The 25,948-nt window shown below is 41.6% G+C and overlaps 1 protein-coding gene across 2 annotated transcripts in view; it reads left to right on the top strand.

Moving 5' to 3' along the window:
* Window positions 1-25,948, top strand: part of LOC136858301 (fatty-acid amide hydrolase 2-B) — a 366,694-nt gene that overhangs the window by 72,144 nt on the left and 268,602 nt on the right. Inside the window, exon 1 of one of the 2 annotated variants that reach the window (XM_067137741.2) lies at window positions 17,549-17,616. The exons of the other annotated variant lie outside the window; for it this stretch is intronic. The gene's annotated coding sequence lies outside the window, so the exon portion shown is untranslated. Of the gene's footprint in view, window positions 1-17,548; window positions 17,617-25,948 lie in introns of those variants that run through there. 2 annotated transcript variants of the gene reach the window in all.

Raw genomic sequence — 25,948 nt, 5'->3', positions numbered from 1 at the left:
AGCACTGGTGGATGTCCTACATTCCATAGTAATCTCACTATAAAGAGGCCCTCTTTATTTACCTTAACAGAATCAAGAAAATAATGAGTCGTCTGTTCTCCCTCTTTATTTTTTTATTCCACCTGGATCTTGAATACCAAGAGTATCCAGTTCCCAAACTTTGCTCACAGAATCATTCTCAACAAACATAGACAAAATTGGAATATTTGGGACTCTATATTTTTCCTATTACAATCCATCCTTGATAAGCCTCAAGTGCGACAAGGCCACACCGTAGAATCTCTAGTCCTCCAGTGAAAAGTTTTATACATATATCCGCTTCCACCAAAATATCAACTGGCTTATGTTCATCGAAGTGGTTGATATATTTCTCACGGTCTCAGTCAACCACGGGCGAGACTGAAAGGCAGGAATTGGTGAACAAATGTTTTCTTCATCCAGTGCTTCAAAGTTAGAAACATCCTCGCCTCGTAAGCGAGATGTGTTTTTGGATGAGTTACCTTACCCCCAAACAAACCATGAATCAGAGTCTCGTCTCCCATGAGTTCATATCCCATACACCGAGTAGTGAATTTCCTAATGTATGAACGTTGTGATCCAGGATCCATAAGAACACGTACCTGTTTTTCCTTTTCACTTCTTATGGTCACTATTGAGTGTTTGTAGAAAAACCTGACTAGAGTTTACATTTGATAGGGAATTCTCAACTGTTACATCTTCTTTTGGAGTTGGTTGCCTGAAATAACTGGGACACAAGCTTTCCTTCACAAATTATGCAATTCAGAATAGTTTTACACTGTCTACTAATATGCTCATTCTTCAGACAAGCAAAATAACGGTCAGTTATTTCTATTTACAATATTCCTCTTTTCATCAAGCTCCATTTTCTCAAGTAATTACTCAAGTAATTTCCTTCACAAAATACCCATGAATTTTTGTTAGGCTTAAAATTAACAAGACCAGCTGCTGCAGAAATAGTATCATTATGACTGCTTGACTCTGCTCCTAATGCTTTCTTACCATATTTGGAGCTACTCCCTATCCTAAACCTCTGGACTACCATAGTTGTTAGATCTTCATTTTCGACCTTGTATTTAAGGTAATCCATTAGTCTATCAAGTCTGGTTTTATCGTCAGTTTGAGCTGAATTGATGTTATAGTTCCTCTGCCAAGCTCGTGAGACTTCTTCGATGAGACACGATTCAATCAGTGGAATGAGCATTGCAGCATATTTCTCTGTGGTTACTCCCAGGGTTTTTAGAGCCCTTGATCTCAGAGAATTAGAGTAGGTGAAGCTTTATCTGACCCTGTAATAATTAAGAGGGGAATTCCGCAAGGCAGTATTATCGGACCTTTATGTTTTCTTATATATATAAATGATATGAGTAAAGGAGTGGAATCGGAGGTAAGGCTTTTTGCGGATGATGTTATTCTCTATAGAGTGATAAATAAGTTACAAGATTGTGAGCAACTGCAACGTGACCTCGAAAATGTTGTGAGAAGGACAGCAGGCAATGGTATGTTGATAAACGGGGTTAAACGTCAGGTTGTGAGTTTCACAAATAGGAAAAGTCCTCTCAGTTTTAATTACTGCGTTGATGGGGTGAAAGTTTCTTTTGGGGATCATTGTAAGTATCTAGGTGTTAATATAAGGAAAGATCTTCATTGGGGTAATCACATAAATGGGATTTTAAATAAAGAGTACAGATCTCTGCACATGGTTATGAGGGTGTTTAGGGGTTGTAGTAAGGATGTAAAGGAGAGTGCATATAAGTCTCTGGTAAGACCCCAACTAGAGTATGGTTCCAGTGTATGGGACCCTCACCACGATTACCTGATTCAAGAACTGGAAAAAATCCAAAGAAAAGCAGCTCGATTTGTTCTGGGTGATTTCCGACAAAAGAGTAGCGTTACAAAAATGTTGCAATGTTTGGGTTGAGAAGAATTGAGAGAAAGAAGAAGAGCTGCTCGACTAAGTGGTATGTTCCGAGCTGTCAGCGGAGAGATGGCGTGGAATGACATTAGTAGACGAATAAGTTTGAATGGCGTTTATAAAGGTAGGAAAGATCACAATATGCAGATAAAGTTGGAATTCAAGAGGGCAAACTGGGGCAAATATTCTTTTATAGGAAGGGGAGTTAGGGATTGGAATAACTTACCAAGGGAGATGTTCAATAAATTTCCAATTTCTTTGAAATCATTTAGGAAAAGGCTAGGAAAGCAACAGATAGGGAATCTGCCACCTGGGCGACTGCCCTAAATGCAGATCAGTATTGATTGATTGATTGATTGATTGATTGATTGATTGATTGATTGATTGATTGATTGATTGATTGATTGATTGATTGATTGATTGATTGATTGATTGATTGATTGATTGATTGATTGATTGATTGATTGATTGATTGATTGATTGATACTAATTTTGTCATAGAGAGAGGGAAGACTGACGTGCTTGTGCTTAGAATTCATAGCTAAAATCGGTTACAGCTGTTCCCTAACATAGACCTTTACTAACATATCATCACGACCAAACCTAGCTTTCAAGCACTCAAAAGCCTTGCTATAGTTACTGCCTATAGGGGGAATCTTTTCACCACTTCCCTAGCTCTACTGTTTGGCCACTGGCTGGTAACAAATATTGAAATTTATCGGAATTCTCTATGTCAGCATCATAATTTATTTTCTGAATTGCCCTCAAAAGGTTAGCCAGTCGTTAGCCTCCCCACGAAATTTCTTCAACTCAAGAGCAGGCTATTTCAATTTTCTCTTGGTTGTGTTTGTGTCAGAGATACAATCATCAATAGAATTTAGAGCTTTTTGCAGGTATAGGCTTATTCTCTTGTACTTGCCTGAGTATTCATCTGCGGCCTGCATCTCCGTACCTAATTCCTGTATTTTGGTACCTGGATTTTGTAGCAGCAATTACAAAATTTCTGCATTCTAGCGCACCATGCCCTAGAACTTCTCGCGTAGCAATTCCAGATCATCCATAATCTTCGTATTATCTTGAGTTTCACTATTTAGTATGAAATTTCTTCTTTCTTCCAAGATATTAAGGTAAATGCGAATAAATGATGCCCGCACTACCGCCCTTCTTCAATGCATCCATTAGCCTGTACCGTTACTCAACGACCGAATATGTTCATACTTCACAATTTACGTATGTTGGGCTAAAATGTAACCGACAAAATACTAGAGTCCTGACAGGGAAACCATATGTTAAATATGAGGCCTGTCCGGCGTTCCCAGATTCATACGTGCATCGCAAGTAGAAGCCTCGTATCTAAATTTCTCGATTATTTAAAGGGAAATTTTGTCCATCTTTGCCCAGTTGAACTGGGCCCTCGCCTAGCGAGCTTCAACAATCAGATTGTACGTAACCTAATTATTTACCATCATTCATTCGTCAATGCCTATCATGTCCCAAGGCAATGACATGATCCTTCAACGAGCATCTCCGAATTATTTTTCTAGAAATCTTGAATGCACGTCATATTCCTATAGAACAACTGTTAAGAAGCATTTAATATGATTAAGCACTAATGCATTACACCATATCTAGACATATTTGTAAGTTTTATTTGTCAACTGTGTTGACAGAATTATTTGAGCAAACAGGAAAGCTTGCAGTTTTACGTGACTGTTGCTATCGTGATAAAAACCGCGGGACTTCCAGCTTTTGTTTACAGTTTCAATCTATCATCAATACTGATCTGCATTTAGGGCAGTCGCCCAGGTGCAGATTCCCTATCTGTTGTTTTCCTAGCCCTTCCTTAAATGATTTCAAAGAAATTGGAAATTTATTGAACATCTCCCTTGGTAACTTATTCCAATCCCTAACTCCCCTTTCTATAAATGAGTATCTGCCCCAATTTGTCCTCTTGAATTCCAAATTTATCTTCATATTGTGGTCTTTCCTACTTTTAAAGACGCCACTCAAACTTATTCCTCTACTAACGCCATTCCACGCCATTTCTCCGCTGACAGCTCGGAACATACCACTTAGTCGAGCAGCTCGTCTTATTTCTCCCATTTCTTCCCAGCCCAAACATCCCAATATTTTTATAGCACGACTCTTTTGTCGGAAATCGCCCAAAACAAATCGAGCTGCTTAACTTAGGATTTTTTCCAGTTCTTGAATCAGGTAATCCTGGTGAACATCCCATAAACTGGAACCGTACTCTAGTTGGGGGTCTTACCAGAGACTTATACGACCTCTACTTTACATCCTTACTACAACCCCTAAGCACCCTCATAACCATGTGCAGAGATCTGTACCCTTTATTTACAATCCCATTCATGTGATTACCCCAATGAAGATCCTTCCTTTTATTAACACCCAGATACTTACAACGGTCCCCAAAAGGAACTTTCACCCCATCAACGCAGTAATTAAAACAGAGAGGACTTTTCCTATTTTTGAAACTTATAACCTGACTTTTAACCCCGTTTATCAACATACCATTGCCTACTGTCCATCTCATAACATTGCCGAGGTCACGTTGCAGTTGCTCACAATCTTGTAACTTATTTATTACACTATAGAGAATAACATCATCCGCATAAATCCTTACCTATGATTCCACGCCTTTACTCAAATCATTTATATATATAAGAAAACATAAATGTCCAATATTACTGCCTTTCCCTCTTATTTATACAGGGTCAGATAAACTTTCACCTACTCTAATTCTCTGAGATCTATTTTCTAGAAATATAGCAACCCATTCAGTCACTCTTTTTTCTAGTCCAATTCCACTCATTTTTGCCAGTAGTCTCCCACGACCTACCCTATCAAATGCTTTAGACAGGTCAATCGCGATACAGCCCATTTGACCTCCTGAATCCAAGATATCTGCTACATCTTGCTGGAATCCTACGAGTTGACTTTCAATGGAATAACCTTTCCTAAAACCGAACTGCCTACTATCGAACCAGTTATAAATTTCACAAACATGTCTAATACAATGAAGAAGATGGAAATTGTAACACCCAGAAGGAGTGGAACTACATTGCTGCAATTGAACATGCAGGACGAGCGTTCGGTTCTGATTCGATGATTACACTTTCAGGTCCCTCTGACCGCAAGTTTGGACAACAATCAATACAGGATGTGCCCACCACGAGCTGCAATATATTGATGAATTCGTCGAGGCATGGAATCAATAAGGCCATGGATCGCTTCCTGAGGAATTGTGGCCCATGCTTGCTGCACTGCACGGGCCACTTGTTCCAGAGTTGTGGGTGGCTGAGGACGGTTGGCCAGTTGTCGACCCATCATGTCCCACACATACTCAATAGGACTGAGGTCCGGGGATCTGGTGGGCCATTCTAAGGTTGTGATGTCGTGGAGAGCTTCTCTGGAGATGCGTGCAGTGTGAAACCGGGCATTGTCCTGCTGAAACACCCCATTAGCAATGTTCGCCATCATAGGGACAACCGCGGATTGAGTACCCTATCAACGTACTGTCGAGCAGTCATGGTGCCCTTAACAAGCACTAACTGTGATTTCACATTAAAGCTAATAGCTCCCCAGACCATAATGCTTGGTGTTGGCTCTGTGTGCCTCTCGACAATAAGATCTGGGCGGCTCCTCTCCCCGGTACGTCGGCGCACACGATTCCGGGGATCACTGCTGGCAAGACAGAAGCACGATTCATCACTAAAGACGACACTATGCCATTCGTCGACCCACGTCGATCTTTCTTGACACCAGGCCAGCCTTACACATCGCTGTTGTTGGGTCAATGGAACACCTTCTACAGGGACACGGGCTCGTAAGCCAGCTGCACGCAGGCGATTACCAGCTCTTTGTTTTGTAACGTGGGGTGCCACAGCTGCTCGCATTTGGGCTGCTGTTGCATGGGGTTCCATCCTGTCCATCCGAATGATGCGGCGATCCTCTCTCACAGTTGTCTGTCGCGCTGGGCCTGTACCAGGTCTGCGAGTGTGGGTACCTTCATTTGACCACTGTTGCCATACACGTTTTACCGTAGATGCCTGTCGGCCAACACGTGCAGCGACAGTCCTTAGCGATAATCCAGCCTCACACAGCCCAATTATCCCAGCCCTCTCAAACGGCGACAATTATTGATAGCATGCTCTTCTCTGTCGTCGAGGCATGTTTGACGGGGAACACTTCACTGCACAAACTGCAAGTTAACTACGCTACACCAGAGCCCGTATACTGGAGTTGATTCCTCCGCGACCAATCACGTGGGGAGATCTGTAGCAACATTCTAATGGGTCTGAAACGTTGATCGTTTACATACCTACATGGCATCGTTCCATATCTTGGAAATCAATACAAACGACCAATGGCTTCATGGTGTTGCAATTTCCATTTTCTTAAGTGTATAATCAGAAAGATTGCCATCCCAAAGCTTACATGCAAGGCATGTCAAACTTACTGGCCTGAAATTTTCAATTTTATGTCTATCACCCTTTCTTTTATACACAGGGGCTACCAACAATCTTTACATAACTGACTAAATTCTTCTGCCTTTTGAAGATTCTCACATGCACACTCCCCTTGTTCATTAATTATTCGAGAAATGTCTTTCTTGGAACCTGTTTCTTCCTTAAAATACCTATACATACCCTTCCATTTTTCACTAAAATATGTTCGACTGCCAATTATGCTTGCCATCATGTTAACCTTAGTTGCCTTCTTTGCTAGATTCAATTTCCTAGTAAGTTCCTTCAATTTCTCCTTCCGCAGCCATTTCTAACTCTATTTACTTCCAGTCTACAATCACATTCCTCTCCATGTCGTTTCCAACATAGCTGATTATCTTATCAAATAATTTTTAATCCGTGTCAGCGCTACCCTTTGCTGGTCTGTACACTCCAAAGATATCAAGTTAACTATTGTCATTAGAAATGAGCCTACCACCTAGAATTTAATGTTTGTCATCTTTAACTTGTTCGTAGCTATCAAATTCTTCTTTCACCAGAATGAATACTCCCCCTCCCACCATTCCTATCCTATCTCTAAGATACACACTCCAGTTCCGTGAGAACATTTCTGCATCCGTTATATCATTTCTCAGCCATGATTCAACTCCTATTAAAATATCTGGTAAATATATATCTATACCTTTCTTTACAATACTTCTACAGTTCAACACTAACATTTTTATGTCATCCCTACTTGATTTCTAGTTCCCTGTTCCCTTATCACCGCTCCCTACGCCACCCCGTTTCCAAGAATATACCTCCCTATTACCATTCCAAACAAATTTCCTAACTTATATGTACCACTGCGGTTTAATTGAAGGCCATCTGAACGCAGATCCCTATCTCCTACCAGCCCATTAGGATATAGAAATTTCACTCCCAGTTTCCCTCATACCCATCCATAGTCTAATTTAAATCCCCAATCACCCTCCAATCAGTATCCCTCCTACATAGTATTCCACTGATAACATTCTCCGCTTCCTTAAACTTCACCCGTGCTGCATTTACCAGACCCCACTACCACCTTCTTCTTCTCTTCTACTTTCCTCAATATCTGCCTCAACCTAATTCCTGGATAACACTCTACCCTGGTTCCCTTTCCTCCACACACTTTCCCCACATGTCTAACGATGGAATCGCCCATGACCAGAGCCTCAACACTACCCACCTAATTTATCCCCTCCTTTCCTGGTCAGCCCTTTCTTTCCTGATAGCTGTAGAAGCTACTTCCTCCTCCCTTTTATCCTTCCCATCACCCTGTTCCACCTGTCTTTTCCTATACTCTACTCTACATTTCCTACCTTTTCCCTTCCTCCTACTTCCACACATCTCAGCAACAGTTCCCTGTTCCTCATCTTCCCTCTGTTTTTCTACCTGCAGTGACTCTTACTGATTTCTCACAGACACCTGTCCTGAATTCTGATCCTGAATAGAGCCCTTAGCCTGAAATCTCCTTCCCCTTAGAACATTAGACCACCTGTCTCCTACAATTCCCCCTTCCCTTCGCTTCCCTTCCCTTCCCTTCCCTCTTTTACACCTACTGTAACCTATACATTGTTTGAGGGAGGCCTATCTTCCTTCCTGTCTTCTGTGAGAATCCTAACTATCTCCCTCAAACTTTCCAACTCCTCCCTCATACCCCTCAATGCCTCGCCTTACCCATAGTTCCTACACTTGCACTCTTTAGCCATTCTTTACGGAAAAATGAAAAGAAATAAGGAAACTTATGTGCAAAAAAATGAACGGAGGGAAATACTGTCTGGGATAGTACTCAAAGATCACACGACAATAAGGTAATTAATATACGACTACACTACAATACTACTTAGTCGTACACTATTTTTATCCTACAACACCCTAACAGGATAAAAACTGCCGTTAATTACTGAATAGCGAAAGGAATACACAATAATTACACAATTCTAACCTGCAATTAAGCCTATCCAAATTATAACAACAGAATTTTAGTAAGAGATTTTCTACGGATGCCTCTACTTTACTGCACAAATATTTTACGATAATAAAATATTGTTGTTTGAGTCATCAGTCCATAGACTGGTTTGATGCAGCTCTCCATGCCACCCTATCCTGTGCTAACCTTTTCACTTCTACGTAACTATTGCATCCTACATCTGCTCTAATCTGTTTGTCATATTCATACCTTGGTCTACCCCTACCGTTCTTGCCACCTACACTTCCTTCAAAAACCAACTGAACAAGTCCTGGGTGTCTTAAGATGTGTCCTATCATTCTATCCCTTCTTCTCGTCAAATTTAGCCAAATCGATCTCCTCTCACCAATTCGATTCAGTATCTCTTCATTCGTGATTCGATCTATCCAGCTCACCTTCAGCATTCTTCTGTAACACCACATTTCAAAAGCTTCTATTCTCTTTCTTTCTGAGCTAGTTATCGTCCATGTTTCACTTCCATACAATGCCACGCTCCACACAAAAGTCTTCAAAAACCTCTTTCTAATTCCGATATCAATGTTTGAAGTGAGCAAATTTCTTTTCTTAAGAAAGCTCTTCCTTGCTTGTGCTAGTCTGCATTTTATGTCCTCTTTACTTCTGCCATCGTTGGTTATTTTACTACCCAAGTAACAATATTCATCTACTTCCTTTAAGACTTCGTTTCCTAATCTAATATTTCCTACATCACCTGCCTTCGTTCGACTGCACTCCATTACTTTTGTTTTGGACTTATTTATTTTCATCTTGTACTCCTTACCTAAGACTTCATCCATACCATTCAGCAACTTCTCGAGATCTTCTGCAGTCTCAGATAAAATAACAATATCATCGGCAAATCTCAAGGTTTTGATTTCCTCTCCTTGGACTGTGATTCCCTTTCCAAATTTCTCTTTGATTTCCTTTACTGCCTGTTCTATGTAAACATTGAAAAGGAGAGGGGACAAACTGCAGCCTTGCCTCACTCCTTTCTGGATTGCTGCTTCTTTTTCAAAGCCCTCGATTCTTATCACTGCAGACTGATTTTTATACAGGTTGTAGATAATTCTTCGTTCTCGGTATCTGATCCCTATCATCTTCAGAATCAAAAATAGCCTGGTCCAATCAACATTATCGAATGCCTTTTCTAGATCTACGAATGCCATGTACGTGGGCTTGTCCTTCTTGATTCGATCCTCTAAGATCAGACGTAAAGTCAGGATTGCTTCACGTGTTCCTACATTTCTTCTGAAGCCAAATTGATCTTCCCCCAACTCAGCTTCAACTTGTTTTTCCATTCTTCTGTAAATAATACGTGTTAAAATTTTGCAGGCATGAGATACTAAACTAATAGTGCGGTAGTTTTCACACCTGTCAGCACCGGCTTTCTTGGGAATAGGTATAACAACATTCTGCCGAAAATCGGATGGGACTTCTCCTGTCTCATACATCTTGCACACTAAATGAAATAACCTTACCATGCTGGTTTCTCCTAAGGCAGTCAGTAATTCAGAGGGAATATCATCAATTCCAGGTGCCTTGTTCCTATTTAGGTCACTCACAGCTCTGTCAAACTCTGACCTCAAAATTGGGTCTCCCATTTCATCAGCATCAACAGCCTCTTCATGTTCCAGAACGAAATTATCTACATCGTTACCTTGATACAACTGTTGGATATGCTCCTGCCATCTTTCTGCTTTGTCTTCTTTCCCTAGAAGTGGCTTTCCATCTAAGCTCTTAATATTCATGCACCTAGATTTCCTTTCTCCAAAGGTTTCCTTGATTTTCCTGTATGCAGCATCTACCTTTCCCAGGACCATACAGCCTTCGACATCCTTGCACTTCTCCTTCAGCCATTCTTCCTTAGCTACCTTGCACTTTCTATCCACTTCATTCTTTAATCGCCTGTATTCTTTTCTGCCCTCTTCATTTCTAGCATTCTTGTATTTTCGTCGTTCATCAATCAGGTCTAGTATCTCCTGAGTTATCCACTGATTCTTAGTTGATCTTTTCTTCCTTCCTAACATTTCTTCAGCAGCCCTACTGACTTCATTTTTCATGACTCTCCACTCTTCCTCTACTGTGTTTCCTTCGGCCTTTTCATTTAGTCCTTGTGCAACATGTTCCTTGAAATAAGCACGCTAAATTGTAATAAGATATTACTCGTATGCTACTGTACTGTACAATACAATAATTTTAAACTATGTTCAGACGTATCCTAATTAAATTACCGGTATCGTATGTCAGTACAAAGCACAAACAGAAATGAAAATTGGTAATTTGAAATTTGCAAGAACTACTGTACTCAAAGATTACCAACAAAGGTAAATGCTTATACATATTACTATTAGTACTATGCTCTAATAGATACACACGAAAGATACAAACACAAAGATACACACGAATATAGCAGGCAAGATACGGTACTATATAAATATACCGTATCTGCACTACAATTCTCAGCTGAAATGTGATTTCATGAATTTTTACCGCTGGTGGATTACTATTATTTTCCCTACTACGCTAGACGGAAAATAAAAGTGTCCTTAAATGCTGAAAAATAACAGGTTGCCTACAATAATTTCTGACAAACCTACGCCAGGGGCTTGAACTGCAATATTATTGGGATATAGGAATTTGATTATTAACTTTTACTCGATGAATAAACGGTGGAAAGTACAAAGTATGCAGGAAATTTAGACCACATATTATCGGAATAAAGTAGTCAGCTGATTTTGTATTTGTTTACACAACTACCATGTGCATGTAGCAACAATCGTCAATAATCCAAAAAACTGGTAAGTACCGTAATTATCCAGTGAAATTACCGTGTATTCTCTTTAACTTCTTTTTAAATCGAAGTTTACAGGCGTATCGTGTTATTGAATTTAATACATTATTACCTTCGTGATAGTTTGAACGGATATCTGTACGAAATAACGGAAAAGTTGCGGCGGAAGTTACAATGAGTTACAACTCCTTATGATAATCTGCCTTTTAAGTACTATACCAACGAACCTACAGATATTTAAAAATATTCTTTTCAATGTAATGTTATTACCTAAAGTATTTCCTAAACCTAAATTCGAAACAAGGTACACCTAGCTAGCCTACTTAACCTAGAAAACGTAATCTACTGAACACCAACAGAATTACTTGTTATAAAATTCAAATAAATATCACTACTCCCAATTTCTACCAACAAGCACTAAATACCAATATATAAATAGCACTAAATGGATCACACACACACAAAATTAAACAATTTCAATAGGTGTTAACTACTTATCACTACAATAATGCAAGAGCTCTCTCAACAGCCGACCGTTCACAAGCGCATCCAACAATGCTTTACGTCGCCCCGCACAAATAGGTGTTATGGCGACGATGGGATAGGAAAGGGCTAGGAATGGGAAAGAAGTGACCATGGCCTTAATTAAGGTACATCCCCACCATTTTCCTGGTGTGGAAATAGGAAACTACGGAAAACCATCCTCAGGGCTGCCGACAGTGGGGTTTCGAACCCACTGTCTCTTGAATGCAAGCTTATAGTTGCGGGTCCCTAACCGCACGGCCAACTCGCTTGATACTTCCAGTTTTACGCGGAATTCGAACTCTAGAGTCGTGACATCATTTCAAACACCCATATCAGTGGCAGGGATTCGAACAGCGCCCAGCGTCTTCTTTTGTAGGAAGCCAGTGACGACGCCACTTGGCTATAATAGTCGAAGGAAAAAGTAATTGGGCTCAATTACAGTACCTTGATAAATATTTTACTAAATTAGGATTACAAATTACTTTCACAAAAAGTAATCAGTAAAATTACAATTACTTAACAGAAAGTTAGTATTAAGGGAATCACTGATTTATTTTCGCTTGGGAATGGAATTTTACAAATGTTTGCAAGGAATAGGAGTATATGACTTCATTTTGTGCGTGTTTTTTTAGCACTGAGGCATTAAGTGGCTATCATCGTTAGGTAAAACCTTGGAATTTACGAAATGATCTTTCCCCATTATTTTTTATTTTTGTTAATGACTTTCAACGTTTGAAATGATTTTCCATTAAACTTACTTTGCAAATAATTTAACTGGTTCTTAAAATTCTCATTGCTAATCGACGACGTCTTAAGAGGGAAAGTACATATTTGCATTTACTGCAAACAGCCCGTACAGGGGCACTTGAAGGAGCACTTGTGTTTTAAGAACATCGTTGGAATGTCTTTGAAAGTAACAGAGAGGTAAGAAAGTACCTCACCTAGAACCATTGAAGCTACTGGTTCTGCTGTAGTAGAACTGAAAAAGTTTTCTTCATCATCATTTATTTCCCCCGTTTCTGCTTCCGTGCGATAAAATGAAGTGGCGTATGGCTTTTAGTGCCGGGAGTGTCCGAGGACATGTTCGGCTCGCCAGATGCAAGTCTTTTGATTTGACGTCCTAGGCGACCTGCGCGTCATGATGAGGATGAAATGATGAAGACGACACATACACCTAGCCCCCATGCCAGCGAAGTTAACCAATGATGGTTAAAATTCCCGACCCTGCCGGGAATCGAACCCGGGACCCCTGTGACCAAAGGCCAGCACGCTAACCATTTAGCCATGCAGCCGGACTTCCGTGCGATGTACATCAATTACTAGAATGTAACGATTCCAATTTCATCTCAAGAAGTAAATTGCAAGTAAAAATTACATGTTTAAATACTAGCGATTGCAAATAAAAATTACTGAGAATGCCATAGTAGTTACAAGTAATTCGATTTCCCAACTCTGCTTATGTTACATGATGGAAGTTAATTTAGCTCGATACCATATTTCCTGGTATTCTGAACAGATCACTCGGTCTCAATAAAGCCGGTTGTGGAGATAAGGGGAAATAGTATGGGCCTGGAGTCCAAAGGTTTTGATCATGTTGAACGACTTCACGCAGTATCAGGTTACTCGGAGATAGGAATCTGTCAGTTCAATCGGCAAGAATAATTTAGTACAGAGTTCTTTTATAATGTGTTTATTAACGTCCACCTCTGTGGTGTAGTGGTTAGCGTGATTAGCTGCCAACCCCGCAGGCTGGGTTAGATTCCCGGCTCTGCCACGAACTTTGAAAATGGTACGAGGGCTGGAACGGGGTCCACTCAGCCTCGGAGGTCAACTGAGTAGAGGTAGGTTCGATTCCTACCTCAGCCATCCTCGAAGTGGTTTTCCGTGGTTTCCCACTTTTCATCCAAGCAAATGCCACAATGGTACCTAACTTAAGCCCACGGCCGCTTCCTTCCCTCTTTCTTGTCTATCCCTTCCAATCTTCCCATCCGCCACACAAGGCTCCTGTTCAGCATAGCAGGTGAGGCCACCTGGGCGAGGTATTAGTCCTCCTCCCCAATTGTATCTCCGACCCAAAGTCTCACGCTCCAGGATACTGCCTTTGAGGCGGCAGAGGAGGGATCCCCCGATGAGTCCGAGGGAACAAACAACCATGGAGGGCAAACAGATAAAGAAAGAAAGAAAGAAAGAAAGAAAGAAAGTAGGCTGTATTAATGACAGTATTATTGGTTTTATGTCCCAATTCTACTTGTACGGTTTTCGCAGACACCGAAATGCTGAAATTTAGTCCCACAAGAATTCTTTTACTGCTGGTAAATCTATCGACTCGAGGCTGAAGTATTTGAGCACCTTCAAATAACACTGGACTGAGCCGAGCTCGAAGCCACCAACTTGGCCGCAAAAAGCCAGCGCTTTACCGTCGGAACCACTCAGCACGGCAGTGTCAGCGATAGTAGGTTTTTTCCGCGTCATTGCGATAGGAAAGAACTGAGAAGCAAGCCCCCAAGGCCTTTGCAGCATAAGCATTTTCCTAGTGTAAACTTAAAGGTATCCGACCTAAACCATCTAACCTGTTCACGCGATAATGGGTGTAAACAAGAAACCCACCAATATTAATTTGAATATTTATCATTTGTCGACCGACTGAAAAACCCAAGTTTCTACAGGGTGTATGAAAACTCAACGGCAAAACTTCAGGAATGGATTCCTCAAGTAGGAGAAGAAAAATATTCTATGGCAACATGGGTCCGGAGATGAATAATTGCAGAGTTATCCAACCTTTGCTTAGCCACCACGTTCTCCTGGACTTTTACCTTCGGGGAGACGTCAAACTAACTCTCCGTGTGCGCATTGAGGCGGGCATTTTTGATCGTTCAATGCGAAGAAGAGCGGTAGCTTGTGTTCGGGCAGGAGGAAGTCACGTTGAACATTTCACCTCACACGTGAATAGTGTTTTCCAGCTGGTGTTACAGTGTAACACTTTGCACTAACTTTACCGAAGGTCGGGTAACTGTAATAATGCATTTCCGGACCCATGTGATCATGTCCTCTATTTCTTCTCACCGAGTGAGGTGGCCTTGCGGTTAGAGGCACGCAGCTGTGAGACGGCCGCTTAATTCCCGCTCCTAGCCCTGTCTTATTCCATCGATACCATTAAGATCTAATTGTGTCGGTGCGACGTAAAGCACATCGCCTTTTCTTTTCTCTTTATAAGCAATTCATTCTAAAAGTTTTGCCGTTGAGTTTTGATGCTCCCTGTACATTAATCGTGTGTAATCGCCATCCTTTATAAAAGCTACGTACAACTGCAATTTACAATCAATCAATCAATCAATCAATCAATCAATCAATCAATCAATCAATCAATCAAGCAATCAATCAATCAATCAATCAATCAATCTTGTTCCGCACTTAGGGCAGTCTCCTAGGTGGCAAATTCCATTACAGCCAACCGCAGTGGTACAGTCGGTTAGCCGTTGTTCTTCTGTTCCCAAGATAGGAGCCTGGATTACAGCTGAAATTGGTGGCATTTTGACTGTGTTTACGTGCGACAGCTTCGAAATCAGAAACTGGGGAAATGAAATCATCATTGCAGAAGTAAGATACGGCAGAACTATCTCTGAACATTTACTGATATATCAGATACGTTAGGCGTACATATTTTCATGTTTAGTTTAGCACATTGGTTATTGAAAGGTACTGGCTGTCGATTACTCATGAGAGTTATACATACAGGAAAAATTAGTATTTCCTTTGATTAGATCAAATAATTCATTATACAGTATATGAGTAATGGGTCGAGTTTAATTCGTAGCAAATATTTAATTTTTACTTACTTCTGGCGGCGAACAAAACTAACTGTGAAACACACACACACACACACACACACACAGAGAGAGAGAGAGAGAGAGAGAGAGCTGAAATGCACACAACTGTGCTAGAATATTTGATTTGAATTAGTCATGGTCGGCAACACGATAACATGATAACTGTGGGGTAAGAAAATCACAGTTTGTTAGTTAAGTTGCTTTCAACTATATAAAAACCAATGAAACAACGTAAATGAAAGAACGTTTATTTTCAAAACACACCAGTCAAAATGTGACTTTTCTGTAAAAAGAAGAAGAAAAGTTCAGACGTATGGGAACCTTCTATAGCAATTAAACAGCATTAATTGAATTTACACTGCTACGCCACTGTACAGAAAAATACTTTGGGAAAATCGTGAACCGAGGAAGGGTTCATCTTCTATGAGTTGTCTGTCTGTCTGTTAGGTCATCAGCCCAGAGGTTGGTTGGATCCTCAAATAGCACCACCAAAGGTTATGCGGTTATAAGGAAACCGCAAAAACCAATGGCAGCACCAAAATGAGGCGTACTAGGCAAGACGAGGAATGAGGTAGTTTGCCATTGCTTTCCTCACTGGGTCAGAAAGTGCTATTGCAGCACGACTGACCCTATGAGCAACACCTTTCATAACACTCAGATGCACTAGTCGTGCTCTGAATGCCATTACTCAGCACCACCCATACCCCAGCAGCTTCCATATTGTCACAGCCATGGATGAGACTGGGACTTCGGTGAAAGCTACACTTTACTCTGGCCTGTGATAGATGTTGATGTGTACCGTACGCGCACCTTTTAGCGATACATGGACACCCTATTGCTGAATAGGTCAACCTCGGGCATCTTCGAGATTCGTATTGGCAACCTTTGAAACACAAACTATGAATCACTTATGCATCGCTGTGTGACATCTGGCGTACACTTTATGTAGTAGTACTGTTGTTGTTTACACAGCAAAGCTAAACTATAGAATTCACTCTAGGAATAAGATTCGCATCGAAAAATGTTATATAATGTTATATAAAGTGTGTATGACAACTTGTTGGCTTAAGATAAAGGTTTAGAAAATTCATATCGATCGATCATATTATCGATTCAATTCAGATTTCATTTTCATTTTCATTTAGTTGGCAGCATTACCGGAACCGTGAGAGGTCCCTCCTTACTCCACCACCCCGTACAAAGAAATATCGCTAAAAGGTGCGCGGACTATAGTTCGTTCAGCATGACTGGTGTGGGACATGGCGGATAGGATACACAGTATACAACCGGTCGTCACTGGCCACTACAGTATCTACTTGCTGAACTTCACCTCGTCTTCTCGATCTCTGTGAACCCAACCTCCATTCATTGAATGGAATATTACAGTAGATCAACTATAGTGTGTCACTTTCTGACGAGCAAGCTAAAAACATATCCATATTCCCATTAGTAGGGCGAGGACTTCATTTAGCCAAAGAGAAGTGCACAATGTAAGGAGAATATTTATATTCCCAATGGCCTTGCTAAATCCTGTAGTATTCAGGAATATGTACATGTTATCAGCATGGGCGTTGTGCTTGTTGAATTTCAGATACCTTATCACGAACCGAACTAATATTGAACTCATGTACCTTTACCATTTAATAACTTCGTGTGCCAACTTTTATCTTAGTAGTTAGTAAGTGTCACCTGCGACTGTGGATCAATGCAACATGCCGCTGCAACACTGAAATTACGATCATGAAGCTGTGGGTTTCCTTAGTTCTAATTACCTGAGACAAAGAATTACTTATCGGGCATCCTTAACTTGATGATGATTTTTCCAAACATTGGGTTGAGAAAGAGGGTCACTTCTTTCGACTATCGTGTTTGTATAGTTTTTCGAAAACCAGACTATACTAGTTTACTCGAAGTTACGTAGTATATGATATGATAGTATATGTAAGAGATATCGCATCGTATTCGGTGTTCTCCTCTCTCTGCTCGCACGTAACGTCCTCTCAGCAGATAAATGAAATACGTGCGGTTTGGCGAGGTTGGCAGCAGAGAAACAAGATCATAAGGTAAGCTGACATCATGAATACGTTATCGATGCATTGACTGTACTGAAAGTAAACGATGAGGACAGATACAAGGATGAATCTATAGGCGTTAAATATTTTGAGGTACGTCCGTGAAGTGCTTCGCTCAACATAATCAAAATTAAATTTGACCGTCTAAAGCTGGGAAACTCAACCTAGAACAGGTGCAGTATCCAGAAGCAAGAGAGGAACAGCTCGCGGCTAGCGAGGGGCCAGCTTCTCAAGAAGTTCGTCCGTCAAGCGTAGGATTGTCAGATATTGTTCATAAAAAGCAGGGAATTAATAAAAACTGATACTTTTTAGTATTTGAAATTCTTGAATATACTTGAAGTAAAATATTCAGTCACAGATGGCAATTGAGCTTGAAAGAATTCTTTTTTTTACAAACATCACACTGCTAAACGAAGAAATGAGGAAGGACATACAACAATAGGCTTTAGATAATGATACGGCTTACTCCGTGTCAAACTGAAGGCCTTGATTTGATTACTTAGAGTTCCCCACAAAATCTGACATGACGATCCAAGTAGCAAGTTAAGTGACCTTGCGCTATCATACGTCATTAATGGTTCACGCACAATGGCTGTAGTCAATGGAAGGTCTAGAAGGCCACAGATTGCCCCGGTGTAGGAAAATCACCAGAAAAGCCATATCTCAGATTCCATTAAGTCGACATACCAAGGAGCTATGCGATGTTAGTGATAGTGATATTTGATGTTGTCCAATTCATGCTAATCAGCACTAATTGAATCGTACCTGACCTCCTGCTCCAATAATATGTCGTACCTCCCCAGATACTTCTAACCTGTGAAATTATTATTATTAACAAATTTGTTTTATTTATCCCTTACTAAATACAGCCTGATGAGGCCATTTCCACTAATGCATTATAAATACTTTTACAAGGCAGATATTCTTATGGGAATACCTGGTTACAGATGTATAGGAGTGAAATAAAATTAAAACAAGTGATATAACATTAAAAATAAAATATTCTTATGGCAATACCTGGTTGCAGATGTATAGGAGTGAAATAAAATTAAAACAAGTGATATAACATTAAAAATACAACGAACAATTATAAGAAAACAAGGAATTATTTCAATGCAAGAAATGTTATGATAACGAGAGAAGAAGAAACGAAAAAAGGAATAGGCCTACATTACAACGAGAAGAAAAAATGCATGGCAATTGAAGACTGCGAGTAGTGTAACATCATAATCAAAATCAATCACATAAAAAAAATAGCTGCAATCGCTTAAGTGCGGCCAGTATCGAGTATTTGGGAGATGGTGGTTCGAACCCCACGGTCGGCAGGCCTGAAGATGGTTTTCCGTGGTTTCCTTTTTGCACCAGGCAAATTCTAGGGCTGTACCTTAATTAAGGCTACCTGTAAAAAAAGTACAGACAATAAGGGAACTCCTTACATGTAGCATAACATAATTACAACGAAGTCACTCAGAAATTAAATAAAATGTACAAAATATACCTTACAGTATTCCTTTATGAGTAGTGTAGCACAATACCGTTCATCCTAACTGTAGACTCAAAACTGGATAGCAGTCGAATATTGACTTTTAACACAGAGAACTGAATTGCTGAAATGAATTGAATTGAATTAATTTACTGTACATGCCACTAAGGCTGAAAAGCCCCTTTATGTAGCGTCTACATAAAGTGAGATATGTACAGGTCTAAGAATATACTAGATAAAAATAATATTAAATCAATATACTTAGTCGGTCCTCTTCTACCTTGCAGTGTCGAGGTTTTCCAGAGGGTCCTCCAGCACGTTCTGTTTCGGGCCAGCTTCTTCACTCTCCTCCATTCTCCGCCCCTGCCTTCGACAGCTGCCTTCACATATTCTTCCCATGTTCTTCTGGGTTTCGCGCGCTGTCTTGCTCCTTGCATTCTGGCATCCAAAGCTTGTTTAGCCATCCTGGTGTCATCCATTCTTTGAATATGTCCAAACCATCGTAACTGGCTCTGTTCAATTTTCTCGAGCACAGGTGTTACGTCAAGACTAGTTCTGATGGTCTGGTTTCTGATTCTATCACTTCTCGTATTCCCCTCTATTTTGCGGAGAAATCGCATTTCTGATGCCTGAATTATACTCCGATGTTTATTGATTAATGTCCAGGTTTCACAGCCATAGAGCAAGTTAGAAAGATATATCACTTTGTTTACACGAAGTTTCGTGGATTTCGTCACAGATGGATTGTTGAGAAATTTCTCTTCGGTGCATTGAACAGTCAAGGGGCTGCCTGGCCGAGGCGGTAAAGATGTACTCGGTTCGCTCGGAAGGACGTGGGTTCGAATCCCCGTCAGGAAGTCGTAAAAATTAAGAAATGAGATTTCCACTTCCGGAGGTGCATATGGCCTTGAAGTTCACTCAGCCTGCACCAAAAATGAGCACCAGGTTAATTCCTGGGGGCAAGGGCGGCCGGGCGTAGAGCTAACCACTCTACCCCATCAAGTGCTGAGGTTACGAATACTGGAAGCCTTTACCTTCCACCACTCCAAGGGCCTTCATGGCCTGTACGGAGATGACTTTGCTTTTTTTGCATTGAGTCGCCCTGAGGCTTGGGATGGAGCTGTAATTTCACCATCCATTCTACCTTTTTGCTGCACAGTAGCTCCAAGATATTTAAAATATGTAGTCTGCTCCAATACCGTATCGTTATTCAGTGCGATCTGGTGTGGGTTAGGCTGCCGTGAGATCAACATGGTCTGAGTCTTTCTAGCATTGATTTTTATGCCCCTCTTTTCCAGCTCTCCTTCCCAGATTAACAAATTCTTTTGAAGGTTCCTTTCCGAGTCTCCAAGTAGTAATGTGTCATCAGCAAAGGCACAATGGGTGATATACACTGGCCTCAGAAATTTATAGCCAAGCTTGAATTTCTGCACCTGCCCATTGCAGGATTTGATGGCGTCATCCATTAGGATAATGAAGAGAAGTGGGCTAAGGATGCACCCTTATTTAAGTCCCATTCAAGTCTCAAAATCAGAAGACTCTACATTGCAGATGCGAACATAATTCCGACATTTCCTGTACAGGCTTTGAATTGCTGTAATTAGTTGTTCATTAACACTTCTTTGCTTAGTGTCTTCCAAATTTCAACTCTCGGAATGGTGTCAAAGGCTTTCTCTAGGTCAATGAAGACCAGGTGTGCCTCTTTTCCGTACCTCATCAGCTTTTTACTGATCTGTCTGATGGTAAACATGAGGTCTTGGGTGCTTCTTCCTGGTCGGAACCCACACTGCGCCTCGTCCAACTGTGGTTCTATAACTTGCCTTAGCCTGTCTTCCAAAATCCTTGCATATATTTTCCCCGCCACACTAAGGAGCGATATCCCACGATGGTTTCTGCAATCTCTGTTATCCCCTTTCTTGAATATTGGCACAATGACGCTGTACTCGCAGTCGGTTGATATCTTCTTTGTTTTTCAGGCAAGATTGGTAATCCGGTGGAACAAGTCTTTGCCAATTTTGCCCATAAACTTGAGTATCTCAGGTGCTATCTGACCATGACCTGCAGCTTTGCCTAGTTTCATTTTCATCAATGCACGCTTTACTTCCTCAATGGATAATTCTTCACAGGTCCAACCTTCCTCTTGGTGCTGCTGTTCTTCTCCAACTTGATCATTATACCTAGTTTCCTTATTTCCTCCAAGCAGTTCTTGAAAGTGTTCTTTTCAACGTTCCATGATGTCATTTTCACTTCGGAGGAGGTTATCGCTTTTGTCCTTTATGAACTTAAGGGGACACTGCTTCTCTGTTGGCAAAGATTTCAGCACTCTATAAAAAAGCTTTTGGTTGTTTTGGAGGTTTCCTTCATTTGTTTCTCCAAACTTTTCCCACGATTGGTGTTTTGCATCTTTCACTGTGTTCTTCACTGCAAGCCTTTGGTTTATGTAGGCCTCGTAATCACTTGGGTGTTTCGTGACTAAGTATTTCTTCCAGAGTTCCTTCTTCTTTCTAACCAGCTCCTTTACCCCTTCCGTCCACCATGGTGTCCTCTTCTGCTGTTTCCTTCCGCTGGACTTTCCACAGACTTCGGCTGCGGCTTCAAAGTCTCCTCCAGTTGGTCTTCTCCCACAAGTGGCAATTCCAGTAGGTCAATCCTTTGTTTCACCGCCATTTGATAGGCTTGTTGGGTGGCCTCTTCTTTCAATTTATGGACTTTTATTCTTTCTTTAGGGGCTGCCTGGCCGAGGCGGCAAAGGCGTACTCGTTCGCCCGGAAGGACGCGGGTTCGAATCCCCGTCAGGAAGTCGAAAAATGTAATCAATGATATTTCCACTTCCGCAAGTGCGTATGGCCCTGAGGTTCACTCAGCCTACACCAAACATGAGTACCAGGTCAATTCCTTGGGGCATAGGTGGCCGGGCGTAGAGCTAACCACTCTACCCCATCAAGTGCCGAGGTTATGAATAGTGGAAGCCTTTACTTTCCACCAGACCCAGGGCCTTCATGGCCTGTACGGAGATGACTTAGCTTTTGCTTTGCTTTTATTATTTCTTTAGGTTTCCTCCTGCTAACGGGATCTTGCATCTTGATGTTAACATGCAGTCGCATAACTACTAGATAGTGGTCACTTCCAATCGAATAACCTCTATACACTATTGCATCCGAGATAAATCTCCACTGGCTCCTCTGTGCTAGGATGTAGTCGATGATAAATTTATCATTTCGGCTTGGGACTTCTCTTGTATAGCGGTGCGCTTCTTTGTGTGGAAACATAGTATTTGTGATTACAAAATCGTTTCCTACACACATATTCAGGAGTCTTCTCCCATTATCGTTCTGGTACGTCTCTCCGTATTTCCCCAGCAGGCCCTCCAGTCCCTCTGTGTTGTTTCCAACCCTGCCATTGAAGTCACCAAGAACGAAGACAGTTCCCATAGTGTCGTTCACTGTCCTCTGCAATTCGTCGTGGAACCTGTCTTTCTCCTCTGAAATATCACCTTCGTTGGGTGCATATATGGCAATGAAAGTGGTGTCTTCATTGGTGCTGCTGTTGAAGGTTAAAGTCACCGAGATCATTCCTTCATTGATGAATTTCCAGCACTTGACAATGTCTGTAGCCTTCAGGGATAACTACAGCGATTTCCCCCCCCCCCCCCTTTGCTAACTGTTCCTTGTCCATGCCTGAATACCTTTCACCACTGCTTGGTTCCGTTAGCTGTTCACATCCATTGCCTTTTTTCTTGGTCTCTGTCACTGCCGAAACGCTCAGCCTCGCTCTCAGCATTTCCGACATCAATTCAAACTCCTTCAGTCCTCGTACATTCCATGTTGCCATATTCATGATATTTTTTCCTCGCTTGGTCGTCAACAGTTTAATCAGTCCGGTTTCCCCTCTGTGGTTTCTTTTAATAATTGTACCTCGGACACTTGGATTATCAGCCCTGCTCCAAAGCCTTGTAGGAGGGGCTGCCTCCCTTATAACCCTCGGCCTGCTAGATTTTCTGCCAGGGTTTCTTCCCTTAGCCTTTCAGGTTTCTCCCCCTCGCTGCAAGGTAGCAGTCTGCCTCGGTCCGGGACTGCTTATTCAGGTTTCTCCTTATTTGAGTGCCGTTCGCTATCCGCCACCTGCGACCCGGCCGGTAGCGGAGGCTCACCCTGGGTTAAATCAATATAAATTAACGTAATTAAACTTAAAGTATATTTATATTCGGATTATGCGTGTAGACATACCAGCTCTAGTCGAATTACAATGTACGTCGTACTATACTGTATCTTGACCAAGAGAGAAATATGTCTGCCGGTCTGTTCACTGTGGCTCGCTTAGAACCACCACCCGGAGGTCGCGTGTAGGGAGTTCAAGAAAATAATGAATAATTCGCAATTACCGATACATAATTACATCGCTGTATCTTGACCAGGAGAGAAATACGTCTGCCCGTCTGTTCGCTGTTGCTCGCTTAGAACCACCACCCGGAGGTCGCGTGTAGGGTGTTATTAAGGTTAACGCTACGAACGTGAGCAACAATGTACCCCATAGATACGCAGCTCAACACCACGATGCGTCATCACCGGCACAATAATGTCTACATCCACACATTGTCCACCTACCTCAGCCAAATCTCCCCAAAAGATCTTCGACGTAAAAATGCTCTCTTGAGGGAGTTCAAGAAAATAATGAATAATTCGCAATTACCGATACATGGTGACATCGCTGATGTCCATCTGAATCGTCTAGGGTCTCGAAATCCATCAATAACAACTACAATAGAACTAGATAATACAAACTTAAATATAACTAAAGAATGGCAGGGAAGACAAGATACCTGGATTTAAGTTTCCTCGAAAAATATGGTCTACTCCCAACAGGATACGATCCGGCCATGGTAACTGTGCAGATTTCCACTATAAATGGAAAAGAATTTCTACACCTACCTGCGATTGTGGTGTATCTAAGCAGACAGTCCAGCATATTATCACAGTGTCCGAAAAGAAAGTGTAGTGCCAATATCACTGATTTTGCTCGTGCGTTTGCCCCCTGTGGGTGGAGGCGGTAGTATAACACCCAAGGTATCCCCCGCCTGTCGTAAGAGGCGACTGAAAGGAGCCCATGGGCTCTCAACTTGGGAGCGTGGGTTGACGGCCACTGGGCCCTTAGCTGAGTTCTGACATTGCTTCCACTTACTTGTGCCAGGCTCCTCACTTTCATCTATTCTATTCAAACTTTCTTGGTCAACTCTTGTTTAAGAAGAAGAAGAAAGTTGAGGAGTACTTGCTGCAGAGGACTCAGAGGAGCTGAAAGAATGTATGTGAGTATATTGGAGCTTCAACATCCTGCCTGGAATATCTGAAGAGATTTGTAATCAGAGCAGTCGGACCGGTTACAACGTGTCGAGGCTAGTCGAAATGTAGACAGTTCTGGAAGTATGTCCATTTCAATGGAGAGCAGTGAAAGAGAGGCAGCTCTTGCCAGTAGTTAATTATGCTTTCTTAAATGTGGCATATCCATCTCGTACAAACTTCCCGTTGCCTATTTCTTTTCGAAGCTATCTTGAAGTATAATGTATCTTTAAGGCTTTTCAGTCCGTCTAAATAATTAATTAAAACACATATAAAACTATAATATATCTGTAAAAAGTACACACTATTAAACAAAGAACATGGAGTTGAAGCGTACAATCGGACACTGCCACTGTCAGTCTTCAAACAGGTTAAAACTATTAGCTTCGTAATTTTCAGTTGGTTACAGATAACCACAAGACAAAGGTGAATATGATGAGACTACTATCCAATGGAAATTTACTGAAGTCTGAGATTCCTCACCCTACCAATCAAGACCGAACTCTGTCCCCAGCATTCGACCAGTGTCACATTCCTAAAAAACGCCAGGACTTCACTTTTAGAAAATACCATGCACGATGGGGAATACGAAATTAGTGCCTGCCAGCGCGTCGACCGACATCCTAGTAGCGCTGAGACGTGGGTAGTGGAGAAATTGCACACTAGTTCAGCCGGAGTGGAGAGCACAGCAGAAGGCGATGGTTTAACTCGTTAATGTAGAGAATGAAGAGACGGTTCCTCGATTTTGCAAAATACATTTCTTGTAAATTGTTCGTGAGCCGTCAGGGATAACGTATACGGTACCAGAAAATGGTAAAACAACGAACCATTGGGAAAGCTGCAGAGAATATCGAAACAATATGGTGTTAAATGTGAGAGCGGTTTCCGAAGTAACAGACTTATAGTGCTATTTTTTGAAAACATTCTTCTAAACGACCAAGGGGCGGCCGCTGACTGGCGTGGGCTGAAAGCAGGAATAACCATACTTGCAGGTGAGGAAGGAGGTGGGGGGCACATTGCCCAGCCCCCTCTTTACCCTGGCCCAATTAGTAAACAACTGTTGCACGGTATCAGATCACCACTAGCAACAATGGAAGCAACAATATACGCTAGAGGGGCCAGTGAATATTGAACTGGGGTAGCCCTTCTCCAACGTTCAGCTCTGCCTCGTACACATGTCCTAACCTCTGTGAGTGAGGGTGGCAGAGTAACATCCACGGTATCCCCTGTCTGTCGTAAGAGGCGACTAAAGGGGACCCCACGAGCTCCCAACTTGGGAGAGTGGTTTGGCGATCAGGGTGCCCTGAGCTGAGTCCTGGCATTACTTCCACTTACTTGTGCCAGGCTCCTCACTTTCATCTATCCTATAGGATCTCCCTTCATCAACTCTTATTCTTTTCCGACCCTGACGGTATTAGGTATCGAGGCCTAGGGAGTCTTTCATTTTTACGTGCTTCGTGGCCCTTGTCTTCCTTTAGCCGATACCTTCATTTTTCGAAGTGTCGGA

The sequence above is a fragment of the Anabrus simplex genome, chromosome 1 (assembly GCF_040414725.1).
Source record: "Anabrus simplex isolate iqAnaSimp1 chromosome 1, ASM4041472v1, whole genome shotgun sequence".
Classification (NCBI taxonomy): domain Eukaryota; kingdom Metazoa; phylum Arthropoda; class Insecta; order Orthoptera; family Tettigoniidae; genus Anabrus; species Anabrus simplex.
The sequence above is the reverse complement of the archived record's forward strand: the minus strand, read 5'-3'. Positions and strand labels throughout refer to the sequence as shown.